We start from the raw sequence: 24,380 nt of genomic DNA on the forward strand, positions 1-24,380 counted from the left end.
TTTGACTATTGAACATGTCAGTGTCTCTACACACAGATCTGCTGTTACACTCTGTATCCACACCAGCACTACACTTAACTCTTTTAGCAGCACTGCTTTCTGGAGTTGCATCTCAGAGTTCCCAACACCACAGAAAACTGCGGTGCCTCATGGATGACTACACAGGCCTCAGAGACTTTTGCAACTGCTCAGGGAAACTGCACACAGAGGGGTTAGTTTCTTAACTCCTACAACCTGTCCTGGAAAAATCCCAAGATTCCTCAGGGGTAGAGGGCTCTCATAATTCCTCCAAGGTCCCAAAGCCTATTATATAATTTCCTAGCATAGCTAACGTGGGCCTGGTGTGAGGAATGCCCTGCAAGAAGAGAGTCTCAGAGGAGTTCCATGACTAACTGCATCATTTCCTCACGGATGAAGGGAACACTCAAGCAGCAGTTATGGGTCAGGCCCACAAACACAAAGTGATTACACTAGATCAGTGGGTCTCAAACTTATTTGATCGGGCTCCCCTTCTTTGTGTCTGTAGTCATTTATGCCCCCCCGCCAAGTACATATATCGCCAACCAACTCTGAAGTTAGAGCGGAGCGCAGCAACTGCTGGCTGGGCACCCAGCTCTGAAGGCAGTGCCACGCCAGCAGCAGCACAGAAGGGAGGCAATATAAAAAGTGATATTTGTTAATAACATATTATATAAATATTATAATTGTTATTGTAACAACAAACAACAACAACACTTTTCACAGCAGACTTATTGCCACCCTTACTTCTGCACGGCTGCTGCCACCCCAGGGCTGACAGATGGAGCCCCACAGCCTCCAGGTGAGGGATTGGGGAGGAGGGGGATAGGAAGGAGAGCTTGGGTCACCTGCTGCTGAAGGATTTGTGGGGGGGGGAGGGGAGGAGAAGAGGACAGCCTGAGCCTAGTCTGTCTCCCAATGAGGGATTTGGGGGATGGGGTGAAGGAGAGCCTGAACCCTGGCGGTGAGGCTCTGGCTGCCCCTTGGGTGGTGAAAATATTACTTGAGACAGAATTATTTGAAGTGCAAGTAACAAATGAGTAGTTTTAAACACAGCTTTATTGGAAGTAGAGAGAGTAGACCAGATGCCAGCCTGTGACAACAGACTAAATCTGAAACTGAATAGACAGTACACGGTGCATCCGGCATTACAAAACAAGGCCAAGAAAGCAGTTCTTGCAATAAGACTAACATCAGCTCCCAAATGTGAATTTTTTTTATGGACTATTGTAGTATACCCCCAACTAACTAGTCAGGTTTGCATATGTAACCTTAAATGCATTCTCCCAAAAAGAAAGCTTGGGGCTACTCTTCTCTGTAACATCTTGGAGGTAGTGGAAGTGCATCACTTCAGCGTGCTGTTTCTCATTCCTTCTTCTCTGCACTGGCATGCACAGGCTATGGTTGAGACACTTGTCTGCTGTTTAAAGTACCACAGCACTCTATTCTGGAGCGCATCGTTACATGGAGGTGAGGGAGCAGGTACAAGCAGTGCACATGAGGCAGAGGCAGCAGGATGGCTTGAGGGTTTGTGTGTAAGCACCTCAAAATCCCTGAAATTCACCGTCCTCCCTTTAAATCTGTGAGAACGAACATATTCAGCCACGGTCCAGCAGTCAAACTGCTTGTCATCCTCTCTCTGCAACCTGAAGTATCCTTCTCAGTTGGAGCTTGGAAAAAGCAGAGGTATGACAATGCCTGAAATTCAGGCAGTCTGCCCTCTTTGGAATCGTTCTCCTGGCATGACGACTGTGAAGCATGTCCAGTTAGGACATGGTCTTCTTGATTCAAGCCTGGGATGAGCAGCATTAAGAGGGCCTGTAGGAAAAGCCAAAAGTCTATATCAGTGTCCACAGCAACATACCACCAAATCCTTTCTGGAAAGGGAAAAACAGACACTTTTATCTCCACTTTTACATTTCAATACATAATTTCACCAAGAGACATGGGCAGCACTACCATAAGCTACTGCCTTCCCTTCATGTTTCCCAAAGACTATCAAGGCATGGGAATTAGATCCTTAAAGACAATTTAATGTTTATCTTTTTTAAAAGGGGGGAGCTACTCGAGAATGTCACCTGTACAGAAAATCAAATATTAATCATTTCTACACATTTCAGACTGTCCGACAACATGTTGCAGATTCCAGAGTATGAAAGGCCCCAGGTGTTTCAGGCAACAAGAGGAAAGCTAATGAGCTATACCAAAGAGTCATTTTGGCATATGAAGACATTTGCTGGATGCTCGGAAATGCAGTGTCACCTGTAAAAGGGAGTGGGGGTGGAGGAAAAGCAGGTCATCTCTGTAGGCCTCAAGAACAATGTGGAATATTGCATAAAAGGGAAAGTTTCTGATCTTGTGCCACAAGGGTGGATACTGATTAAGTCCAAAAACAGATTAAGGCAGAGTGTCTGTAGTATCTGCCTCACTAAAATAATTTTGCCTATACTGCATGCATGCAGTGCCTGCACAAGTGCACTCTTTCTCATTGCTCTGAATGCACTTCACACTGCTATATTTTCTTATAGCATATGATCCAAACCAATCAGATAACTTCAGTGAACTCTAGTTTGAAAATAACTTGCATTCTCCTAGTGCTACTATGGAACGTTCAAATGCGTACATGGAGTAATCTCCACTTGTTTGCTTACTTGTGTAAGTGGGATGTCATATTGGGGTTAAAAATGCCACCTGCAACTCCTGTATTCTGGGAATGCCTCTGCTTGTGTTAAAGTATGGGTTCGCAACTAAGGTGGGAGTATCACAACCACCCACCCTTTCTTTATGGCTAGATGAGAGAGGGTGTATCACAAAACTGTTCCTGTGGCAAGATGGGGTACCACTGGAAAAGGCTGAGCGCCATTGTTTTAAAGCCATAAAACCCTCCTAGTTAAGCCTCAGTGCACTGTGTGTGCAGTTCACTTCTGAAATTTTTCCCTGATTACCCACCATTTTGCCTGCCAGTATGTGCCATGCCAACAGGCAGTCATAACCAATGGCAGAATGGACACTCTTTCCTTGCTCAGCAACTGTGTCCCAGGAACCTTGCCAGAGATATCAAGGGGTAGAGAGACCGGGTGTGGGTCGGTGGGAAGGAGGTGGCCAGAGTCCAACCAGGAGATTAGATTGTAACCGGGATGGAACCTGAGGAGGCCACAGAGATGGATGGAAAATTTTGTGCCCAAATGAAGCTGTATCTGCCAACGGCTGCCTCCACAAAACCTCACAATGTCTCCACCCGAAGCCAAGTAAAGGAGTATAATAAATAAAAGGAACTTACCAGGCGGTCCATTAAGTATACCAGCCTTGTACTGGGGCAGAATCTCATAATTCAATTCATTTCATGGGGAAATGGACAAAACATTGGTAACACTCCTGGATTTACCGTTCTTTGTCTTCTTATAGGCCACCTTCATCCCCTTGATATGGCTTTCATTCTGGTCTGGGAAATTTCCAGTTTGGCATGATGACTTGAAATCTTATTGTAAGCCTTGTGATTTCTGTTAAAGGAATTCTGCACTGCTGGTGCCTTGGCCCAGAAGACAGCCAAAATTAAGATGCCCACAGCTGACACGCTAGAAGCACTGTGGGTAGCTAGCTGCCAACATTATAGTTTTATAGCAGATAGATAACTAATTTACAGATGAAGCATGAAGCAGTTTGCTGATCAGTTGCAAAAAGAAGTTGGTTGCTGTGGAATCAGTCTTCAGCTGGAATGCATGTGGCCGTTCAGGGAAATTTAAACAAGTAGCTGGTTTTTGGCCTTGCTGACCCCTGAGAAATGAAGATTAGCTACCTAGCCAAAGAGGTCACTCCTGCAGTGCAAAGGGTTATGGAAGACCAATTTGACTTGTGTGTTTTAACATGACATTAGCCTCCATCCACATGGACAGTAACACAATAAAGCTGACATGAATTGCCTTGGTCATGGTCAGCCCTAGCAAGAACTCCACTGTTCGTGGAACCTACTGAAACCTAGACACAATTGAGTGACTTGGGTTGGATGCAGGTTGCACTAGAATCATACTAGAGGGAACACATGATGTTAAATGCAATTATAGCTTCCAGTCTACAGAAAGGTCTAAGTATCAAAGCTGATCACATTTTAGGCATGCACACCTTGTGCTCCTTTCATTAAAATCAGTTTAAAGCGCTTCAATTTCAAACTGTTGCAATTACAGCCAAACGCTGCTGCCAAGTCCGCATGGTTCAAACTTTGTTCTGAGGACGACTAGTTGTTATCTCCATTCGCAAGGAAAAACTGCTAGGATGAAGGGGAGAAGAGTCAGGAATATTCAAAAAGACAGTCTCATTTTGTATTAGACTCCTGTCAGAAATCTTGGCACCAGTGGTACTTTAATTCCATCCTCCAAAATAAGGAAGACTATAATCCCCATTATTTCAAAAACATTGAAAGAGCCAGAAATTTTACTAAGACCAGTAATTAGATATAAAGTAAATATTACATCACATGTAACTGCAAGAATTTTGGCAAAATTAAGAAAGAATCCATGTGCCCAGTAAAACCACAGAACTACAAGTAGTCCGGAAAATTCCAGAAGCCAGAAAGGAAATTTTTCCACTGTAGTCAAGTTCATTTATTCAAATCTGAAAATAAGATGTTTACACTATCAATTAGCTCAAGAAAATCTTTGCAGTGTTTCTTTGCAGCAATGTGTGCGCATTCATATTTTAAAAAACAAATACATTTCCTGATATATAAAATATTACACCCAAACCACAACCACCTACTCCGCTGCAAACATTCTCCAGAGTTTAGCTCATTAGTACCCAGTTAGAGAATAATTCATTGCAAAAAAGACACATTATTTAAAACACTAAGGCTGCACAGTTAGTTGGAAAATTAAAAATTTAACATTCTTACCAAAAAGCCATGTGTATAGTATTATTCTCAATTCTCATTTGAGAAATATGCAGATTAATAGACCTATTTATTTTCAACATGCACAATATATATGCCCTACAACACACAGAATACTCACGTTGGCCAGTTTAATATTCATGTAAAGGAATATTTTCAAGTATGTTTGCATAACTAGATTTAGTTACCTAAATTTAAGCACCCAAGATCAAAGCTGTTGACTTTAACATTACATTGATCTATTTATGTACACAGTATTTTTAAAAGAAAAAATAAATAGTTACATTTGTCCTTTTTTGCTTCTTTATGATGTATAAAGGTGTGAAAGAAAATTGACTTTAACATTACAATGTCCCTGTTTATGCTACAAGTCTACTGAGATTATGGCACGACAAGAGTGAAACCTGAGCAACTGAGGGTTTGTCTAGACCAGAACTTTTTAAACTCAAGTAAACGGATAGCCAGTTAATTCGAATTAGCTAACGCATTTGTAAATGCCAGTGTGGACACCCAAAAATGTTTGTCCAGAATACTCATTTACAAACATATTTGCCATTTAGGGTTTGCTATAAATTAACTCTGGATTAAAATATTCTCATCTGGGAACAGACTGAGGGAAAGGACCTGTGTCACACTGTTTTGGGTTTTTTGTTATTGTTAGGTGTTTATTAACATCTATTTTGATTGTTTCTTGGGAGAAAGGCACTTTGATATCTCCACCTCTTCAGCTGCTTATTGAGAAAGCTGTTTTAGGGCAAATCTACACTACAAAATTAAGTCAACCTAAGTTACATTAATATACAGCCACCACAGTAATTAAATCGCTTTTTCATGTCCACACTATGTTCTTTGTGTGGGCAGTGCGCGTCCGCAACAGTAGCGCTTGCACCAATTTAACTGTCAGTGTGGGGCATTGTGGGACGGCTTCTGAAAGGCAGCAACAATAGATGTAAGCAACACAGGGTCTGCACTGACATTGCATTGACCTAACTACATTGATGTAAGCACTACACTTTTTGCGGAGGTGGAGTTATGAAGTCGGTGTAATGGGCAAGTTACATAGGTGGGAGCAACATTTTAGTGTAGATCTGGTTCCCAAACTTTAACAACCTGTGAACCCCTTTCACTAAAATGCCAGATCTCACAAACTCCCTCCTAAAAATGAATATTTCCAGGAATTTTCTCCTTTACCTGAGTATAAATTATAAAAGCAGTGATCTTGGAAATATAAAATTTGTTTTTAATGACATGCTTATTTACACACTATTATTATTATTAATCATTACAGTATTTTTATTACATTATGAAAACGGCAACACTCTTCCTAGAGCTCACTTTCGTAGCTTGTATCACTTTGAATAAGCCTGTTGTAAGACAAGGCTCCTATGTTTCATCAAGGAGTATCCGATATGAAACAGCATGAAGGTATTTAAGAAGCCAACTCAAAGAGTTCCTCCTACACAAGCATTCAGGTCTTGAGCAGTCCGGGCAAACACCACACGTTACAACAAAGCTTAAACTTGTTCTTCATAATAATTTTAAAAACAATACTAGCTGCCTATTAAATTTTAAAAACAGCAAAAAAAAATATCCACCTACCTTTCCATTTCTTATAAGGAGTCTTGAAGTTTAAATCTCCTCAGTGTGATAGATATGCTTGTTTTGATCTGCTTAGCTCTTGGAAGCCCAGAGGCTCCAGGCTGCTGGCCCCATGCTGCCTGGGATCCCTAGGGACAGATCTGTCCACCATTAGGGAATTTTCCCCCCCCCCAAGAACTCCTGTAACATTTGGGAACCTCAGTCTAGGAACCACTGATGTAGATGCTTACAGTTAGGTCGACGTAAGCTTTAGTGCAGACCAGGCCTTAGACGTCCCTGGTTTTGCTGGAAGACCAAACTTGATATTCTAAAGTTTTTGTTTTTTAAACAATTAATTCTTTATACATCACAAAGCAACAATCCCCTTCATCTCCCTCGCCTCCAACGTGGCGCCTCCCCCCCAAAAAAATCCCAAAAAGACAGACAGACTTCTCTTCTATGCAAGGTCACTTCTAATAACACTTCAGTGATCCATGTTAGGCTTTGAAGTTCACTCACTGAGATTAAACAGGTGGTGGTGAGTTTGCACCTTGTTCATGTTATTACATGGCTTAAACAGCAGAACCAGACTGGAAGGTACAAACATCTGGGCAACATCTTTTGATTAGTCCATCAAATTCTATCAGAACTCTCTATTATTTACCACATTTTCAGGTACAGGTGAGTTCTATGGGAATTTTGGCAGGAACTATCATCCAGTCTTAAGATACTGATTTTTTTTTTGTAAAATATGCATTTTTTCATAACAATTGAATACTCAGTATCTGCCTTGGTTTTATAAGACACACAATATTGCTTTGATTTCTACTTCCTTTACAAACTTATTTCCAATACTTTAACACTGCAGGTTTTTTCTTTAACTGTGAGTTAATATAGCTTAGCAAGTGTTATTTTACCTTTACACTAATTAGTCAATCACAGTCATTTCCATGTTTTCCATTTAATTATGGTGTAATATTTAGAAATTGGAAAAGAAAGAGGGCCATCATTTTCCTCAATCCATTTCAAATATTTAAGTACAGAGGCTCAAATTGTGGACTTGTCACATCTTGGTGCACCAAAATGAGCTTCTAATACATTTTCTCTAATGAGGGTTTAAACAGATTAACTGTTCTCACTAATCTTTTGACAAATGTGAGAAAAAAGCACCTGTCTTTTCATCAAGTTGAATATGTTGTCTACTACCATAACCTAAATTATATGCAAGAAAATCCCCCAAGAAATTCCCATCCTTCCGATGTCACTGTTTTTGTAAATCATGTGCTTTTTTTCATCTTACCACAGCTTTCTTGAAATTCTGGCATAAGTATTTGAGATCAGCGCTTTCAGAGAGTAGAATCTTATCAAGTGCAACTTGAAAGATAACCTTTAGATTTAACTAGGGCTGTCGATTAATCGCAGTTAACTCACGCGATTAACTAAAAAAGTAATTGCAATTAAAAAATTAATCTTGATTAATCACACTATTAAACAATAGAATACCAACTGAAATTTATTAAATATTTTGGATGTTTTCTACTTTTTCAAATATATCTATTTCAGTTACAACAAAATACAAAGTGCACAGTGCTCACTTTATATTATTTTTTATTACAAATATTTGCACTGTACAAATGATAAACAAAAGAAATAGTATTTTTCAATTCACCTCATACAAGTACTCTAGTGCAACCTCTTTATCATGAAACTTACAAATGTAGAATTATGTACAAAAAAACCCCTGTATTCAAAAATAAAACGTAAAACTTCAGAATCTACAAGTCCAATCAGTCCTATTTCTTGTTCAGCCAATCGCTCAAACAAGTTAATTTACATTTGCAGAAGATAGTGCTGCCTGCTTCTTGTTTACAATGTCACCTGAAAGTGAGAGCAGACTTTGCATGGCACTGTTGTAGCTAGTATCACAAGATATTGATATGCCAGATGCACTAAAGATTCATAAGTTCCTTCATGATTCAACCACCATTCCAGGAGACATGCATCCATGCTGATGACGGGTTCTGCTTGATAACCATCCAAAGCAGTGTAGACTGACGCATGTTCATTATCATCATCATGAGTCAGATGCCACCAGCAGAAGGTTAATTTTTTTTTTTTTTTTGGTGGTTTGGGTTCTCTAGTTTCCACATCAGAGTGCTGCTCTTTTAAGTTTTCTGAAAGCATGCTCCACACCTCATCCTTCTCAGATTCTGGAAGGCACTTCTGCTTCTTAAATCTTGGGTTGAGTGCTGTAGCTATCTTTAGAAATTTCATGTTTTTTTAAACGCACAATTAATTTTTTTAATCGCTTGACAGCCCTAGATTTAACCTGTTGCCTTTCAGAAGTTGTATTGCCAAAACAAAGAATGGATCCTGGGATATGGCCTGTAAGTTGTCTTGTGACCAGCAGGTCTTTCATGTGCAGCCTCACTCAATCCACTGTCAACAAGTGTTGGGAGCTTTACAATCTTTTTCATTAAGACCATATCTAGACTAGAAAAATAGGTTGTTTAAAAATGTTTGAATATGTTTTCTTAGCCTCCCCCATATTTGACCACAAACAAGTAAGAACACTTATAAACGTGCTAAATCCTGTTGACACTACTGTTTAAGAATGTTTCCTTGTCTAAAGGTAGCCAAAGAAAATTTACTGTACTAAAAAGGGGAAGAGTAAAATTGTATTTGACAGCTGTCTGTGTAATGCAAGTAAACAAACCAAATAAATATTTTCCTCTTTAATCCTTCAATTATAATAATGTGGCAATATTTATTTCCAAACACTGGGGTGCTTCAGTGCTACAACTTCTCAGGCATTGAAGTTTGAGAACTCAGCTGAGATGGTGTGGTCACGTGGTCTGTATGTCTGACAGTAGAATACCGAAAGCCATCTTTTAGGCAGAACTGAAGACTGAAACTTGTTTTAGGGGCAGATCAGGGAAACATACAAATACACTCTCAAGGTCAATCTGCAGTCTTGTAATGTTGACCTCAACACCTGGGAGCTCTTAGCCCATGACAAGAGTCAATGGCAGCACCTCTACCATCTCAGACTGAAAGACTGAGAGCTCGCGGATTGCTGCAACCAAGGAGAGATGGCATAAAAATAAAAGCAACACACATTCATCTACAATTGTCTTCACCTCTGGCACTTGTGGATGGGGCTGCAGGTCCAAAGTTGGTCTTTGGTCCCATCTCAGGACTCAGAATAAGTGACTGTAGCTCACCCATCAAACTCAATGGGAGACTCCATCACAGTAATCTCACTTATGCTGTTTAGAATAGCAGGCAAGTAATTTTTTAAGCAGTGCAATTTTTAAGATGATGTCCCATTAACAATATCTGAACAGTAACTGATTACAGGTCTTGTTTTAGAATGAATTTTATTTTCACGTGGTAAAATAATCTGCAATTAGCATTTGAAAAATTGTTATGTGGGGGAACCACTTGACATTCCATGAAATAACTAGCAAAGCTTCAGGGCTCTGCAATTTCTGCATAATGACAACAGTAATCTGCAAAGTGTAGTTGCTGACCTACCAGAACGAGAATTAAAAACAGAATTGTTTCACTTGGTCTGAAAGTACTTAAAGAGACACTACCAGCTTAAACATGTAAACAAATTTACTTGTGTTACTATCAAATAAAAACAATACACAATTTAGTCTTTGTTATTTATGAATCTGTGAAGCCCATTTCACGTTTGGGCTTAGGTTTGATAAAAAGCTTGACGTTTATAACATTTATGTTTGGACCAAATTAAGTTGATTATTGTGCCCTTAAAAGGCACCACATGTAAGACCAGCATGTAAAATGAACCTGCAGATTTTCTTCTAGATGTACAACTTATTTCCTATATAAGCATGTCAATTATCTGAACACAAAGAATAGTAATAGTCATACCTAGATCACTGGCATAAACATGATTACAAGCTTATGCTCAAATAAATTTGTTAGTCTCTAAGGTGCCACAAGCACCTTTTCTTTTTGCGAACACTAGAGTTGTTAGGATCAAAGTTTGACCTTTGTGATCTCCCACCCCCTCCATACACTACACCTTTATAACAAATACTTAACTGTTCCCAGCCCACCATCAGAAGCAGTACATGAAGATGATACTGAAAATGACAAATAATATGCAAAGAGAAGGGAGAGAAAAATAAAAGGAAACCAAAATACAATTTTTAACTTGTAAGGTACTACAAGCCACTGTGAGAAATGATATAAACCTCTAATATCTGGCACATGGCAGTGACCACTGAGCGAAGCAATAAAAAAGCTTGAAAGAGCTAACTGAAGGAAGTGATTTTCTATTGATTTTATACAGTTGCATACAGCTTTTCAATCAACGTCAATTTTAGAAGCTCTGCAAGTATAACTACTATACAAATTCAAACTTATGACAATAATATTCACTCTTACAAACCTAGTCTGGGTAAACTCCACCCCAATTTAAAAAGCTATTTATGGACGTGCTGTGTAAAGGAAATCTAAAGCAAAGTGGGATGTTTAACGTGCTTATTTGCATGCCAAAACACAATTATAGTGCAGCTCACTATTTATGCAAAAACTAGTGTTTCAACTCTGGGAAGAAAAAAAAACTTGAACACGCTTGTGTATGCATCTTTAAGTTTAAAAAGATGTCTATTTACAGAACAAAACTTCTGTCCCACTTAAGAAAACAAATAATATGAAGCTATGAAATTCAGCAGAATCTCAATTATTCAAACCAAACCAACCTGAACCCCCTATCTGAAAAGTCACATCTCCTGGGGTTTCAAACAGGTAATATAAGATTCAAACTTCAGTTTTAGGAGAGAAAAGCCGAGGTTACACTTTGAAAATCAATTCCTTCTTCACTTCCTCTGAGAAAACAAAGCCAGGCTACTTGGGTGGGTTCCCTAAAGTTCCTGGGACAGTAGAACTTCACTACCTGAAGAATTCTCCCCCATTCCTGCTCTGAGACTTTACTCCTGTCACCCAAAACGCTGATAAAATTATGGGATAGATTCTACACAAATATACAACTGTAACTTCATACATGACAGCAATGATTGTGACAGGTAGGACAGTTTTGACAGTTTGCTGGTTTTATGTGTTCTATGTATAAAGTTTACTTATAAACAGATTTCCTTTTATAACAATTGATATCTTTCCTTCTCTAACTTCCATAACAAGTTATTGGGAAAGCGTTACACTCTTTTTGATAAAATACAGTGTGAACCTCCATGATTGGGTTTCTTAATGAGCTATGAAGCAAAATGTAGCCCTCCACTTCACACCCCAATAATCCAAGTCATATTAATGCCAAAGCTAAAGAGAAAACTGCAGTAACAAGAAACTACATGTAATATATTTGTGCTGGGGCTGAGGGAGAGTTCAAGACACACATGCAAAAACTTAAACAAGACAACAAACAGGAATCATCAGTCCAACAGATAGAACAGGCAGCATGGACTGTCATCAACTCCTCAAGGTACCAGACCTATACTGTATAAACAAGTATACAGACACTTTTTGAAAAGAAAGTGGATTTAAAGAGTCCTGAACAAATTTAAACAAGGAAGGAATACAGCTCTGTCTCAGCACACTTAACATTAAGGGCTTGTCTACACTGGCAACGCTCTCTTCCAGCATTCTAAAAAAACCACCTCCACAAGAGGCGTGGCTCCCAGCGCTGGTGCATTGTACAGCGCTGAAACTTGCTGCACTCAGGGTGGGGGGACGGCACAGCAGGGGAGGGCCCAGGGGCTAGCCTCCCCGGCTGGGAGCTCAGGGGCCGCACAGGACGGGGCCAGACGTGGTCCGCGGGCCATAGTTTGCCCACCTCTGGCCTAGGAGGAACTCTGTCCTTAGCCCTGGAAACTGAAGAGTGCTCTGTTTATCCACAGAACAGGCAAAGGATGAGCAAAAGCAACGCAAGTGTCCCACATTTTTCCCCTTGTACGACTGAGTCTGCAAGGACTCTCTCTATGGGTACGAGCACAGTCTCCTCATGGCCATTCAGTCATTGGCCTAACACTGCCACTAAACTTGCCAATTAGTGTGTTTTTATTGTGACATGGGTACCCTGTACATTAGAAGTTGGACTCTGTATCACTGCAGGGACCCTAGTTTTCTTCTAAATCTTTGTAAAGTGCTATGCAGAGTCTAAAACTATGTAAATATAATAACTAAGGCTCCGTGTTTGTCATGGAGGTCACGGATTCCGCAACTTTCCGTGACCACTGTGACTTCTGCAGCAGCCCATGCAGATGGTCCAGGAGCCCCCTCAGTAGCTTGGGCAGCCCCTGCACCAGTCGCACCTGCCACTGCTGGGGAAGTATCAAACCCCCCACCCAGCAGCAGGAGTTTGGGTGGGTGGGGGGCCTCAGGGTTGGGGTGTGGTGCTTCCTGGAGGGGGCTCCCCAGAAAGGCCAAAGAACTCCCCTCCTTCAGTTCCTAGCTCCACATGCTGCCTCCTCCCATAGGCACCACCCCTGCAGCTCCTATTGGCCACAGTTCCCAGCCAATGGGAGCTACAGAACCTGGGCTTGGAGCGGAGGCAGCAAGTGGAGCTAGAAGCTGGAGGGCGCCGCTTTCCAGGAGCTAGGTAGGGAGTCTGCACCAACCCTGCCAACTCCCCTCCCTCCCAATGTGCCCCCCCGGGCCACACCCCCAGCACTCATAGTCCCCCCTGTGCTGCTCCCGGGGTTTTAATCAGGTGTATATAGTAAGTCATGGACAGATCACGGGCCATGAATTTTTGTTTACTGCCTGTGACCTGTCCATGACTTTCACTAAAAATACCTGTGACTAAAACGTAGCCTTAATAATAACCACACTTAAAAGTCATCAGATGTTAACAACTTTATGTCATTACTAACATGGGCTGGACTCAAACCAGCAACTGAGGGGGGCAGGGGGAGAGCCTGTACAGAGTCCATTACCATTCCTGAGCGCTCCAGTACCCTGAGGTACATTACTTCTAAATGCTATCAAACATGTTTCCCAAAAGACTTGCTCCTGGAAAAAATCCCAGTCATTTTAAGCCATCTTCCTGTAAAGCTATTTTTATATATAAAATCCAGGTATATAATATGCTAGATCAGCGATTCTCAAACTTCATTGCACCGTGACCCCCTTCTGACAACAAAAATTACTACACGATCCCAGGAGGGGAGGACCAAAGCCCGAGCCTGCCCAAGCCCTGCCGTCCTGGGTGGGGGTGGAGGTGGGAGGGGACAAAGCTGAAGCCCAATGGCTTCTGCCCTGGACAGGAGGCATGTAACCTCAGCCTTGGGCAGTGGGGCTTGGGCTTCAGCCCCGGGCAGTGGGGCTTGGGCCCGAGCCCCAGCAAGTCTAACACCAGCCTTGGCGACCCCATTAAAATGGGATCGCCACCCACTTTGGAGTCCCGAACCACAGTTTGAGAACCCCTGTGCTAGATAATCTGCCATCTACTTCATAAGTGCCCTCTTCAGCCCGTTTAGCAGCCTGAAAGTCTTCCTCAATATCCACAAACTTTCCACTAAAACTGCTCTTAATACAAATGAACAGGAGTCACACTTTTGCATGCAAGACATTGTACTCAGTAATTACATTGTCAATACAGATATGCTATCAGAGAAAAAACATCCATTTAGTAAGATGTTTGTGCTTTAGAGAACCTGCCTTTATTCATTCCTCTCAAATAAAATGAAACGAAACAGTCTTCAGTTAAAATACCTATTCCATTATTCACAGTTCATCTACAGAATTTGATTTCTTCCAACTTCAAATTTAAATAAAACTCATGATTTAGCTTAAGCAGACTTTTCTTTCTAATACATGTTACAAACAGCCTGTCTGTAAACACAATATGTAGTTTAAGAGGCTTCCTCAGTAACTTGATTAGATGGAAGCTAGAAGAAGGAATGCTGCTAAAGCTTTAGAATTCTTTTTTCTCTCTCTTCTATAGTGGTATTAGTTAAAGCCATTTTTATTTTACTACATTTTTATATATCCCACCCATCGTTTTTCAGTGGTCCACTTTTATGCCCATTTGACATGGCAGCACTAAGCATTTGTTTTCTTCCTGAGAGTTCATTGTATCAGTTTTAACTACTAAGCAAGTTAAAGACAGTGGACTCTGATGGAGTTTAGTCAGGAGCAAAGCCCAGATTTTTAAAGGTATTTAGGCACTGCTGTGCTCGGCATCACAACCTGTAAATGGTTTAGAAGCCTGTTTCAAAAGGTTTCAGACACTTAGGCGTCTAAATTCCATCAATCAGGTTTTGTGATACTGAACACAGAAAACCCTAAATACCTTTAAAAATCTCTCCCTAAGTGCACAGAGGTTGCATTTTCATATTTATTCCAAAGTATATTAAAACAAACCAATTCCCTTTTAACTATTATTTCATTATTTCCAAATATAATTGTTGAAATACTTCTAATGTCACTACATATTAGTAAGGCATACCAACCACACACTTTCTTCCTCGCAATTTTACATGATCCTTATAACAAAACATTTTCAGAGACATACGTGTTTTTTAAGGTGGTGTCCCTTTAAAAGACAAATTCCACAACTTATGTCATAATATTCAAAGTAATGTAGATCGTAAAAGCACTGTTCAACTACATAATTTCATTTAAAAATGTGTGTGCTCTAAGCATGAAAGTATTCAGAGTTTCTAAAGTCTGGCTCTCTGCACAGGCTGAATAATTTGGGATAACTTTCTTGCAATGGATAAGACAGAAGTATGTCAACAGAAATTCACTTCATGGTCATGTTCAGAAAGTATTAAGCAGCTTTTTGATAACTATTAGCTTGGATTCCCATCAGTTTACTGGCAATTTCTTCCACACGTGACCTTTTAAAGTTGTGACATGTGCGGGTGTTGTAAAGCAATTAGCTACTTGTGCAAGGGAAATGTTTTTGCTTTACTACAAGTCCAGATACTTGGATGAGGGGTGCCACGTAAGTATTCAGAACAAATACATTATGCACTCTTTAGTATAACAGGAAAGCGAACAAAAATAATCTGAATGTACTGCCACTAATGAATACTAGAAACCATTTTTCAGAAAAAGGTTTGCTACACACCTGATAGGTTTCAAAAACAGCCTACAAACCACAATGCTTTAAAAGAAATAAAGGAAAGATCTATATAGACAGGCTAAAAAGAGAAGATCTGGCAGAGACAGACATTCACAAAATGATGCTTATTTTTGGTCATTCAAGTTCATGGATTATAATTAAGGCTCACAAATGGAATCCATCACTATTACTTAAAAAGCTGATTCTTCATCATCAGAGACTTGCAAGCATCCCTTAGATTCCAGTAGTTCTCTCATCGAATCCATTCTTAAAAACACACCATTTCACTTTATGGCCTAGAACTCATTCTCTCAGCTTCCTTTTTTGCACCCCAAAACAAAATTATTTGGTTTACACAGAATACCTTTACACTACTATTTTCCTATAATTTCTACTGTTTTCTATTTTTTCATTTTATAGTTTTATAGAGTTAAGAGGTTTGATTTTTTATTTCCTAGCAGACTTCTCAACACCTAGGTTATATAGCAGTGAATGAACATATACTGAAACGCTCAAGTGGATTGGTACAGAACTGATGTGATTTACCAGGAACATACAGCAAAGAAGGTGCTACTGGACTGCACAACGTCAAAAATATCCAGGGGGAGGGTGGCGCGGTCCCAAAGCCCTCCTTTTCATCAACTACACAGTTTATTAAAAGAACAGACATGGCTGTAATGTCTATTATTACTCCTGTAATACAGACATCATACAGCAAAGACTCCTCATGAGTAGAAAGATACCAAAGAGAAAAACCTCCTTAACTAAAATAGTCACCAGATTTGTCATACTGGATCAGATATTCTATCCCTGGCAATACCTGAAGCTTCAGAAAACAGCAAACATTCTAACAATGGATTTGGCTACTTGTGCAATGTTATACGAGTAGAAAGGGAGTCAAATTTCTTTCTGACCCATCTAGCAAATATCCAACATCTGACTGGACCCTCATTTTAGCACACATTTTACTATGAATACCACAAAACTGCCCTCCTTAAAACCAGCCAGAGCATGTGATTCAACCTCCTGCAGCAACAAATGATGCATGGAGTTCGTTTCACTAATTCTTTCATTTACATCTTATGTGACAACAATAAAGAGAAGTATGAATCGGTTGTTCCCCCAGTGCATCTGTAAATCTCAGACAGGGGACATTCCCTCCCCCTGTAAACTGAGTCTCTGTGCGTGTCAGGTTCAGAAAGCAAATTAGGGAAATCACCGACATGCAAAAGAAACAACAATTCTCTCTAGCGTAAAGGGGATCCTCTGTGCATTTCCCACTTGGGGAGAACAGCACAGGAGTGGAATTCCCTCTAGTAAGGGATTACCTACATACAGTTTTTCCACCAATTTAAATACTGGAATAGAAACAAAGATAGCTAAATCACTGTAACCCCCTACTATGGACAGTTATATCACTACAGAAGTGTTTATATCAAAACAAGTTATGCCAATACAAACACCTGCACTGATATAATTGGATCACTCACTTAACCATGCTGCTTTCTAAGCAGATATAGCTAAATTGGTGCAAAACCTGTGGGTGGGCCCACTCTAAGAGATCATCTCTGTGTGCCTGGTTCTGTGGTGTGGGTGGGACTCACACCCCTATGCAAAGAGGAAGTGTGTCATCACCCACCGCCCCCCTCCGACAGACAGATTATCCTGTGAGTGTGCAAACCCTGCTAGGCCAGGAGCACCTGTGCTCAGTGCATCACTTTGCAGGGCTCTCCAGGAGGCCCTACAAGCATGCATGGCACATAAAAGACAACTAATGCCAAGCTGCTGCCCCAAACAGCTGCTAGCCCCTAGGCTAGGCTGTGGAGAGCAACCCCCTGGGATGGGGGGTAGCAGTCACCCTTGGGAAAGGAGGGAGAGAGATCACCACCAACCAAAGGGTGAGTGGGGTAGATAGATGCCAGGGGGAGGGCTGATGGAAATAGGAAGGCAGCATGGGGGGAGGAAATGGACACAGAGACCAGACCAGGCTTTGGAAGAGAGAAAATGGAGAGGCCTTAAGGGCTATGGGAAGGGGTAGATGTCAGGAGGGAGTGGGGGGAATGGGGAGGAGGAGCTGCTAAGCTTTGGGAGAGGGGAGTAAGGGGTACTTCTAGAGTGTGTGTCCTGGAAGGGGGGGCACACCTCCAGAGAGTTTGTGTTGGGGTAATAAATGCCAGGCAGGATGAGGAGGAGGCAAGGTTTTGGGACAGGGAAAACAGGACGGCCTCTAGGGTAGAGACAGGAGGCATCTTGTGGCCTCTAGGCCAACCCCAGGGGAGCAGGGGTGGTGGTTCTTGGGAAGGGGGGGGGGGAAGGCCCTCTGGAGGGATTAGTGCCCAGGGAGGGCTCTTGGGGGAGCATAGGGGGTAAGAGTTGGAGGATTACTGCCTGGTGCAGCAGGGGGTGCTCATAGGGGTGCATGGGGGATTAAGAGCCTAGGGGGAGCTCTCTGGGGTGTAGTGTCTGGGGTAGGGGGCTTTCAGGGGGTTAGTGCCCAATGGAGGGGGGGCAAGAGTTTGGAGGGGCTCTCAGGGGATTAGTGTTCATGGGAGCAGGGGGGCTTCGGGGTGAATGGGGGGTAAGAACCTGGGGAGGTTCTCAGGTGGTTAGTGTCCAGGGGAGCAAGGAGGGCCCTCTTGAGGGGTTAGTGCCCAGGGAGGGCTCTTGGGGGTGCATGGGGGGGGCCTCTCGGGAGGTTAGTGCCCCAAGGAGCAGGGAGAGGGGCCTCTCAGGGTGCATGTAGGGGGCCTTTTGGGGAGTTAGTGCCCAGGGGAGGGGGAGCTCTTGGGGAGTACTGGGCGGGGGGCGGGTAAGAGCCCAGGGTTGCTTTCAGGGAGTTAGTGCCCAGGGGAGCGGGAGGAGAAGAAGGGGGGGCTCTCGGGGGGGGGTTAGTGCCCAGGGGAGCGGGAGGAGGAGAAGGGGGGGGCTCTCGGGGGGGGTTAGTGCCCAGGGGAGCGGGAGGAGGAGAAGGGGGGGCTCTCGGGGGGGGGGGGTTAGTGCCCAGGGGAGCGGGAGGAGGAGAAGGGGGGGCTCTCGGGGGGGGGGGGTTAGTGCCCAGGGGAGCGGGAGGAGGAGAAGGGGGGGCTCTCGGGGGTTAGTGCCCAGGGGAGCGGGAGAAGTCGGAGGAGAAGGGGGGGCTCTCGGGGGGTCAGGGCCTGGGGAAGCGAGAGGATGGGGGGGTTAGTGCCCGGGGAAGCGGGAGAAGGAGGAGGGGGGCTCTCGGGGGGGGGGGGTTAGGGCCCGGGGGGGTTGGGAGGAGGAGGATGGGGGGGCTCTCGGGGGGGTTAGGGCCCGGGGGGGCAGAAAGAGGAGGACGGGGGGCTCTCGCGGGGGGTTAGGGCCCGGGGGGGTGGGAGGAGGAGGACGGGGGGCTCTCGGGGGGGGGTTAGGGCCCGGGGGGGTGGGAGGAGGAGGACGGGGGGGCTCTCGGGGGGGGTTAGGGCCCGGGGGGGTGGGAGGAGGAGGACGGGGGGGCTCTCGGGGGGGGGTTAGGGCCCGGGGGGGTGGGAGGAGGAGGATGGGGGGGCTCTCGGGGGGGGGTTAGGGCCCGGGGGGGCGGCTCTCGGGGGGGGGGTTAGGGCCCGGGGGGGTGGGAGGAGGAGGATGGGGGGGCTCTCGGGGGGGGGTTAGGGCCCGGGGAGGCGGGAAGAGGAGGATGGGGGGGGCTCTCGGGGGCTCTCGGGGGGCGGGAGGAGGAGGATGGGGGGGCTCTCGGGGGGGGGTTAGGGCCCGGGGGGGCGGGAAGAGGAGGATGGGGGGGCTCTCGGGGGCTCTCGGGGGGGCGGTTAGGGCCCGGGGAAGCGGGTCTCTGAGGACGGGGGCCCCGGAGTGGGGGAGGGGCAGGTGGCGGGGGGGGGCCCTGTGGCTGCCCGGGGCCGAGGCAGCCGCCGGGCCCGGCTCTCGCGGTCTCCCCCCGGCCCGGCCCCGTTCCGTTACCTGCGGTGGCTGGGCCCGGCGCCCCGGGCCGCGCGGCGCACCGAGCCCCTATCTGGGGCCGCGCCGGGGCCCCCGCTGGGCCATGGCGGCGGCGGCGGGCGCGCGGGAGGGGGGGGCCGCCGCTGCCTCCTCCCTGCTGGGGGCGGCGGGGGGCGGCTCGCGCGGGCTCTCCGGGCGGGGGGGGGCGGGGGCACGCGGGGCCCGGGCGCTCGAGCTCCGCGCTCCAGCCTGGCCGGGCACTTTGTTTGTGTCCCAGAATGCACCGCGGCCGCGGCCGGCCGGGCGGGCGGAGGAGGGGCCGCCTGCCCGGCGCAGGCGCAGTGCGAGGCTCGCGCGGAGCGTGCCCGGGCCCCAGCCTGTGGCCGGCGCCCACAGTGCAGCGCGGTGCGCGCGCGGTCCCCAGGGCAGGTCCTGCAGCCCGGGGCGTGCATGGCTCCCAGTCAGTGCAGAACTGCAGCCCGGGGCGTGCATGGCTCCAAGTTAGTGCGGAGCCGCAGCCCGGGGCGTGCATGGCTCCAAGTTAGTGCAGAGCCGCAGCCCGGGGCGTGCACGCCCGGTGCTCGCATCAGGCTCCTGCGGGTGGACACAGTGCAGCCCGATGCATTCACGGCCTCCAGTGCTGGGGCAGGTACTGCAGCCCGAGGCATGCAGGGTCCCCAGCCTAATCCATATGATACAGTTCCCAATTTGAATCTTAAACTGTCATTTCCAGCTGCCACTCCCATCACTTCAAATGGCCGTTCCCAGGTGCCTCCTCATTTATGCCCAACTGCAGCAGAACCATCTGATACTTCCAGCCCTTTTGGTGTTAAAGGAATGTCAGCCCAACCTTGCTGTGCAAAGAACCCCAGAGAAAAAGAGACTATCATTTCGCCTGACATGCCTTTTATGTACGAAGTAGTGTGTGGATTTGCATCACCCCAGGGTCAGCTCTGAAGGCAATTGTAGTTCACCGCGATAAGCCAACGGCAGCTCTTGGGAAGTGCAGCCTCTACCTGCTCCTGAGGGTAGCCCTGTTCCTTCCCTGTCCTTTTGGGTAGACTGTCACCTCACGTGGTGCTCAGGGTTCTCAGGAGAATGGAATGGCGTCTTGCCTCTGCTCAGGGCATACAAGGCAAGTGAGGGAAATCTTGCCCATTCTCACACCAATGTGTTCCCTCCCAGGGGCCAGATCTCACAATCTCCCCCTTGGAAATGCACTCCATGTTCAGCCGCTCCTGTCAGTACAGAAAATGACTAAACCCTGCTCAGGATGAGAGGTGTCTTTTAGAATTTGGCAGTGGCAGATTAGAGCAATGGTTGACCAGATTAGCCACATGGCATGCTCTGAAGCACCCTGGAGCCTTTCCAGCTGTGGATTTAAGGAAGCACCCTTCCTCGCTCCTTGCATGTGGAATTATTTTCTGACAGCACCCTTCCCTTCCCCGCCTCCCAAAAGTCACTCTGCATGGCTGCATAGTCATCCATCCAGGTCAAATTCTGAGTTAATCCCTCCGTAGAACTTGGTCCACGTTAATGCTAACCCAAGGTAAGCATGGCTTGATTTAACTTTATTAGTGCAGCCATTTGCTACACATTTTTGTAAGAAATTCTAAATAAATTGCAGCAGGAAACACAGTGAAAGGCCACAGTCCAAAAGTATTAATCAGCAGTGAAAAATCTAAATCATCTGCTGGAAAGTGACACACTGCTCACTGTTGTAAAGATAAAAAACAGGAGCAAGTTCTCAGTGCTGTATTCAAAATACTGGGGTAATTGTAATAGGTTCCTAGCAAAACTAGTGAGCCTTGCTGGAAACCAGCATGAGAATGAGCAGATTCCAGGAATGCTCTACCTGCTTCCTGCTTCGTCTTTGACTTATTCTGGCTTTACACCAAAGTACAGCAACTACAATGGGAGCTTGATTCAAAACTGCCTTGCACCTTGTGTTGTCATTTACACCTCTGCAAAGCAGGAGTAAAACTTTTCCATGCCAATTTGGCAGCGTTAAATGAAGCGTTAAATGTCATTTACCCACTCTGCATAGGTGTAAATGGAGACATAAATTGTGAGGCAGTGGAGAATCAGGCCCTGGCTGCCATGGATTATTCCTGATTTACACCAATTTGAGTTGATAATCAGACCTACTTTATACCAGCCTCTAAATGCTGATGCAAAAATTGCCAAGCCAATGCATCAGCCGAAGTAAACTGGCATAGTTCAACTGATTTCAGTGGAACTACAATCAAGGATCATGCCTACACACTTTGAGCCTGATTCTCCTCTCACCTATATCTTTGCAAATCGGGGTATAGCAGATGTGGAGCTGCAATGTACTAATCTAAGAATACTATAGTAATTGATTAATTCTATAGGTGATCTGGTCAGTGAGGCAAAGATACTGTACAGTTGCACTGGATTATTAGGCTTTCCTATATGAATGTATTGATCTAACTTAATAGGGGGCTGTTGGCAAAACAAGCGCACACTTGAAAGACAACGGGGAAAGCTGTTTGTTTTGAGGATCCTATAACCTGTCTTCAACGAAGGTACAAGCCTGGTGTTGCCACTGCTGGGAGGTAGAGATCTCCAGAACACCAAATGCTCAAAAGGACACTGGCGAGAGAAGGGCAGGGACTTGAGGATGCTGTACCTGGTGAGAACAGACTGAGATGAAAGAGAGAGATAGGTCCAGCAAGGGCGTCTAAAAGCAACTGAGGCTTCTGTGTCTTCCAGGGAATGGTAAACCTTAGGGAAAGACAGGCACGCACATAGGCTGTCCATTGGTGTAAGTGTTGTAGCTGTGTTGGTCCCAGGATATGAGAGAGACAAGATATCTTTTATGGGACTAATTTCTATTGGTGGAAGGTACCAGCTTTCAAACTACACAGGTTTAAGACCTGTTTTCTATTAAATGCTTTTGTTCTGAATAAATAATCATGTGCTTTCAGGAGACTGCCTGGCTACTGCTGCTCCCAGAGGTAACAGAACTGCAGGTACTGAACCTAATTCAGATCTGCCAAGAATATCATGACTGACATCTGGGGCCTGCAGCACAAGGCCCAGTCTGAGAGTGAGAGCATCATGTGATTCCACCCTAACAAAGGTGATGGCTTCAGGCCCAAGAGGCGGTACAGTCCAGCAAGGGATCAGAGGGGCAGTTAGCTCAGATAAGGGGTAACTTTATTGACATCCATGGAGTTACACTGCTGTAAAACCAGTGTAAAATAAATCAGACTCTCACTGCTGTCATAGAATCATAGAATATCAGGGTTGGAAGGGACCTCAGGAGGTCATCTAGTCCAACCCCTTGCTCAAAGGAGGACCAATCCCCAATTTTTTCCCCAGATCCCTAAATGGCCCCCTCAAGGATTGAACTCACAACCCTGGGTTTAGCAGTGTAGTCAGTCAACCAGTCTGACAGTGGAATGCAACACACCCTAGCTTGATGCGGTATCTTCCACACAAAGCGCATCTAAAAATGCTGTATGGAGTCAAACAAAGACACTGGATAGTGCACGGCATAAGTTATTGAACAAAGCAGTGCTGGAAAGCCAGAATGCGTGGTGAACAAATAAAGCATTCTAGTTAGAAGGCCATAACAATTGGTAAGGGAAATTAATAGTCATACAGGAGAGAGAAAAGGTACATCTTCGGGTGAGATTTTAAATTAGCTGAAGTGTCCGTGAAGCGTGGGAACATATGAAGAATATCCCAGATAGAAGAATCTGTAGAGAAGTTTCTCACCCCAAGTGTGGCTTGTCGGAGAAGAACAATGAACTTCTGATCTATGCCACCAGTAATGGTAGGTACGTTCAACTCTGGTGGTCAGATAAACAGGGATATAACCTGTGTGAACGGTGGCATGGACTTGCCCAACTCCGCTCGGATAATGGGGTTCCCGCTAAGAATTATGGCAGTGATAGAAATGCCGTCACACTACAGTGGGGTCAGAATGACCTGCAAATAAACACATAAGACTTATCATCCCGGAACAGACCAGAGGAGCATTTCAAGTAATACCCCACCACTGATCAGATATTTCAGAGAAAAAGGAATGAAACTCCAGTGAAAAAGCATTTAGATCCACCTGTCCTTGTTTGTACATGTGCAGGTTGGCAAAGAGATATTAAATTCAGTACAGAAATGGGAACAAAAGTGTCGTGTCATTGCATGAAACAAAACATTGACAAAATTATTTATTGTTTGATTTACCGTTTATATAGTGAAAGTACCTGGAGGCCACAGGCAGGCACTGTACAAACATATAGTAAAGGACAGTCCCAGGCCCAAATGACACAACGTATGTGATCACAGGTAATGAGCTATCATCTTATAAAATGAGGCATGAGGAAATGACAATGGACAATGATTATAGGCGAGAACCTCAGTGGGTGTAACTGAGCATACTTCTTCAACTTTGGAGCGGAACTGATTTACACGAGTGAGGATCTGGCCCCATACCTCTAGGTATTCTATTCTGTGCATGGTAGGGAGGAGTATAAATTATCTAGGGTCTGATCCTGCAAACTCTTACTCCCACAAGTAGACCCTTGAATTCAAGTGAGGAAGGACTGCTCATGGGAGTAAGTGGCTGCAGGATCAGAAACTCAGCGGATGCACTTTGCTTTCCTCGGAAAACTCCATGAGGGTTGTTAGCACCCCCAGCTGGATTAACTCAACCAACTGTGACCGTTGCCTGAACTCTGCCAGGTCAATTAGAACGGCCCACTGACCCAGTGCAGTTCAGCAGGATCTGCCAATTGCATGCTGACCCCCTTCCGCTGGATTTTTCAAATCACATTTTTAGTTCTGCTTTCCCAGCCCTCACTGATGCATTTGCTCAGACTTTGGCAGATGTTTAGGACTGAAGCAAAGTGAAGTCATTAACTTCACATGCACGCAGATGCCAAGCTGCGCAAGTTT

The 24,380-nt window shown here is 44.8% G+C and overlaps 1 protein-coding gene across 2 annotated transcripts in view; it reads right to left on the reverse strand.

Annotated features, from left to right (window-relative positions):
* The window catches only part of ZBTB44 (zinc finger and BTB domain containing 44), a 54,387-nt gene extending 34,830 nt beyond the window's left edge, over positions 1-19,557 (reverse strand). For both annotated transcript variants that reach the window (XM_074936596.1, XM_074936597.1), the window contains exon 1: positions 19,476-19,557. The gene's annotated coding sequence lies outside the window, so the exon portion shown is untranslated. The remainder of the gene's footprint in view (positions 1-19,475) is intronic.
* Positions 19,558-24,380: the final 4,823 nt, after the last annotated feature.

Source organism: Natator depressus, chromosome 22, assembly GCF_965152275.1.
Source record: "Natator depressus isolate rNatDep1 chromosome 22, rNatDep2.hap1, whole genome shotgun sequence".
Lineage (NCBI taxonomy): Eukaryota > Metazoa > Chordata > Testudines > Cheloniidae > Natator > Natator depressus.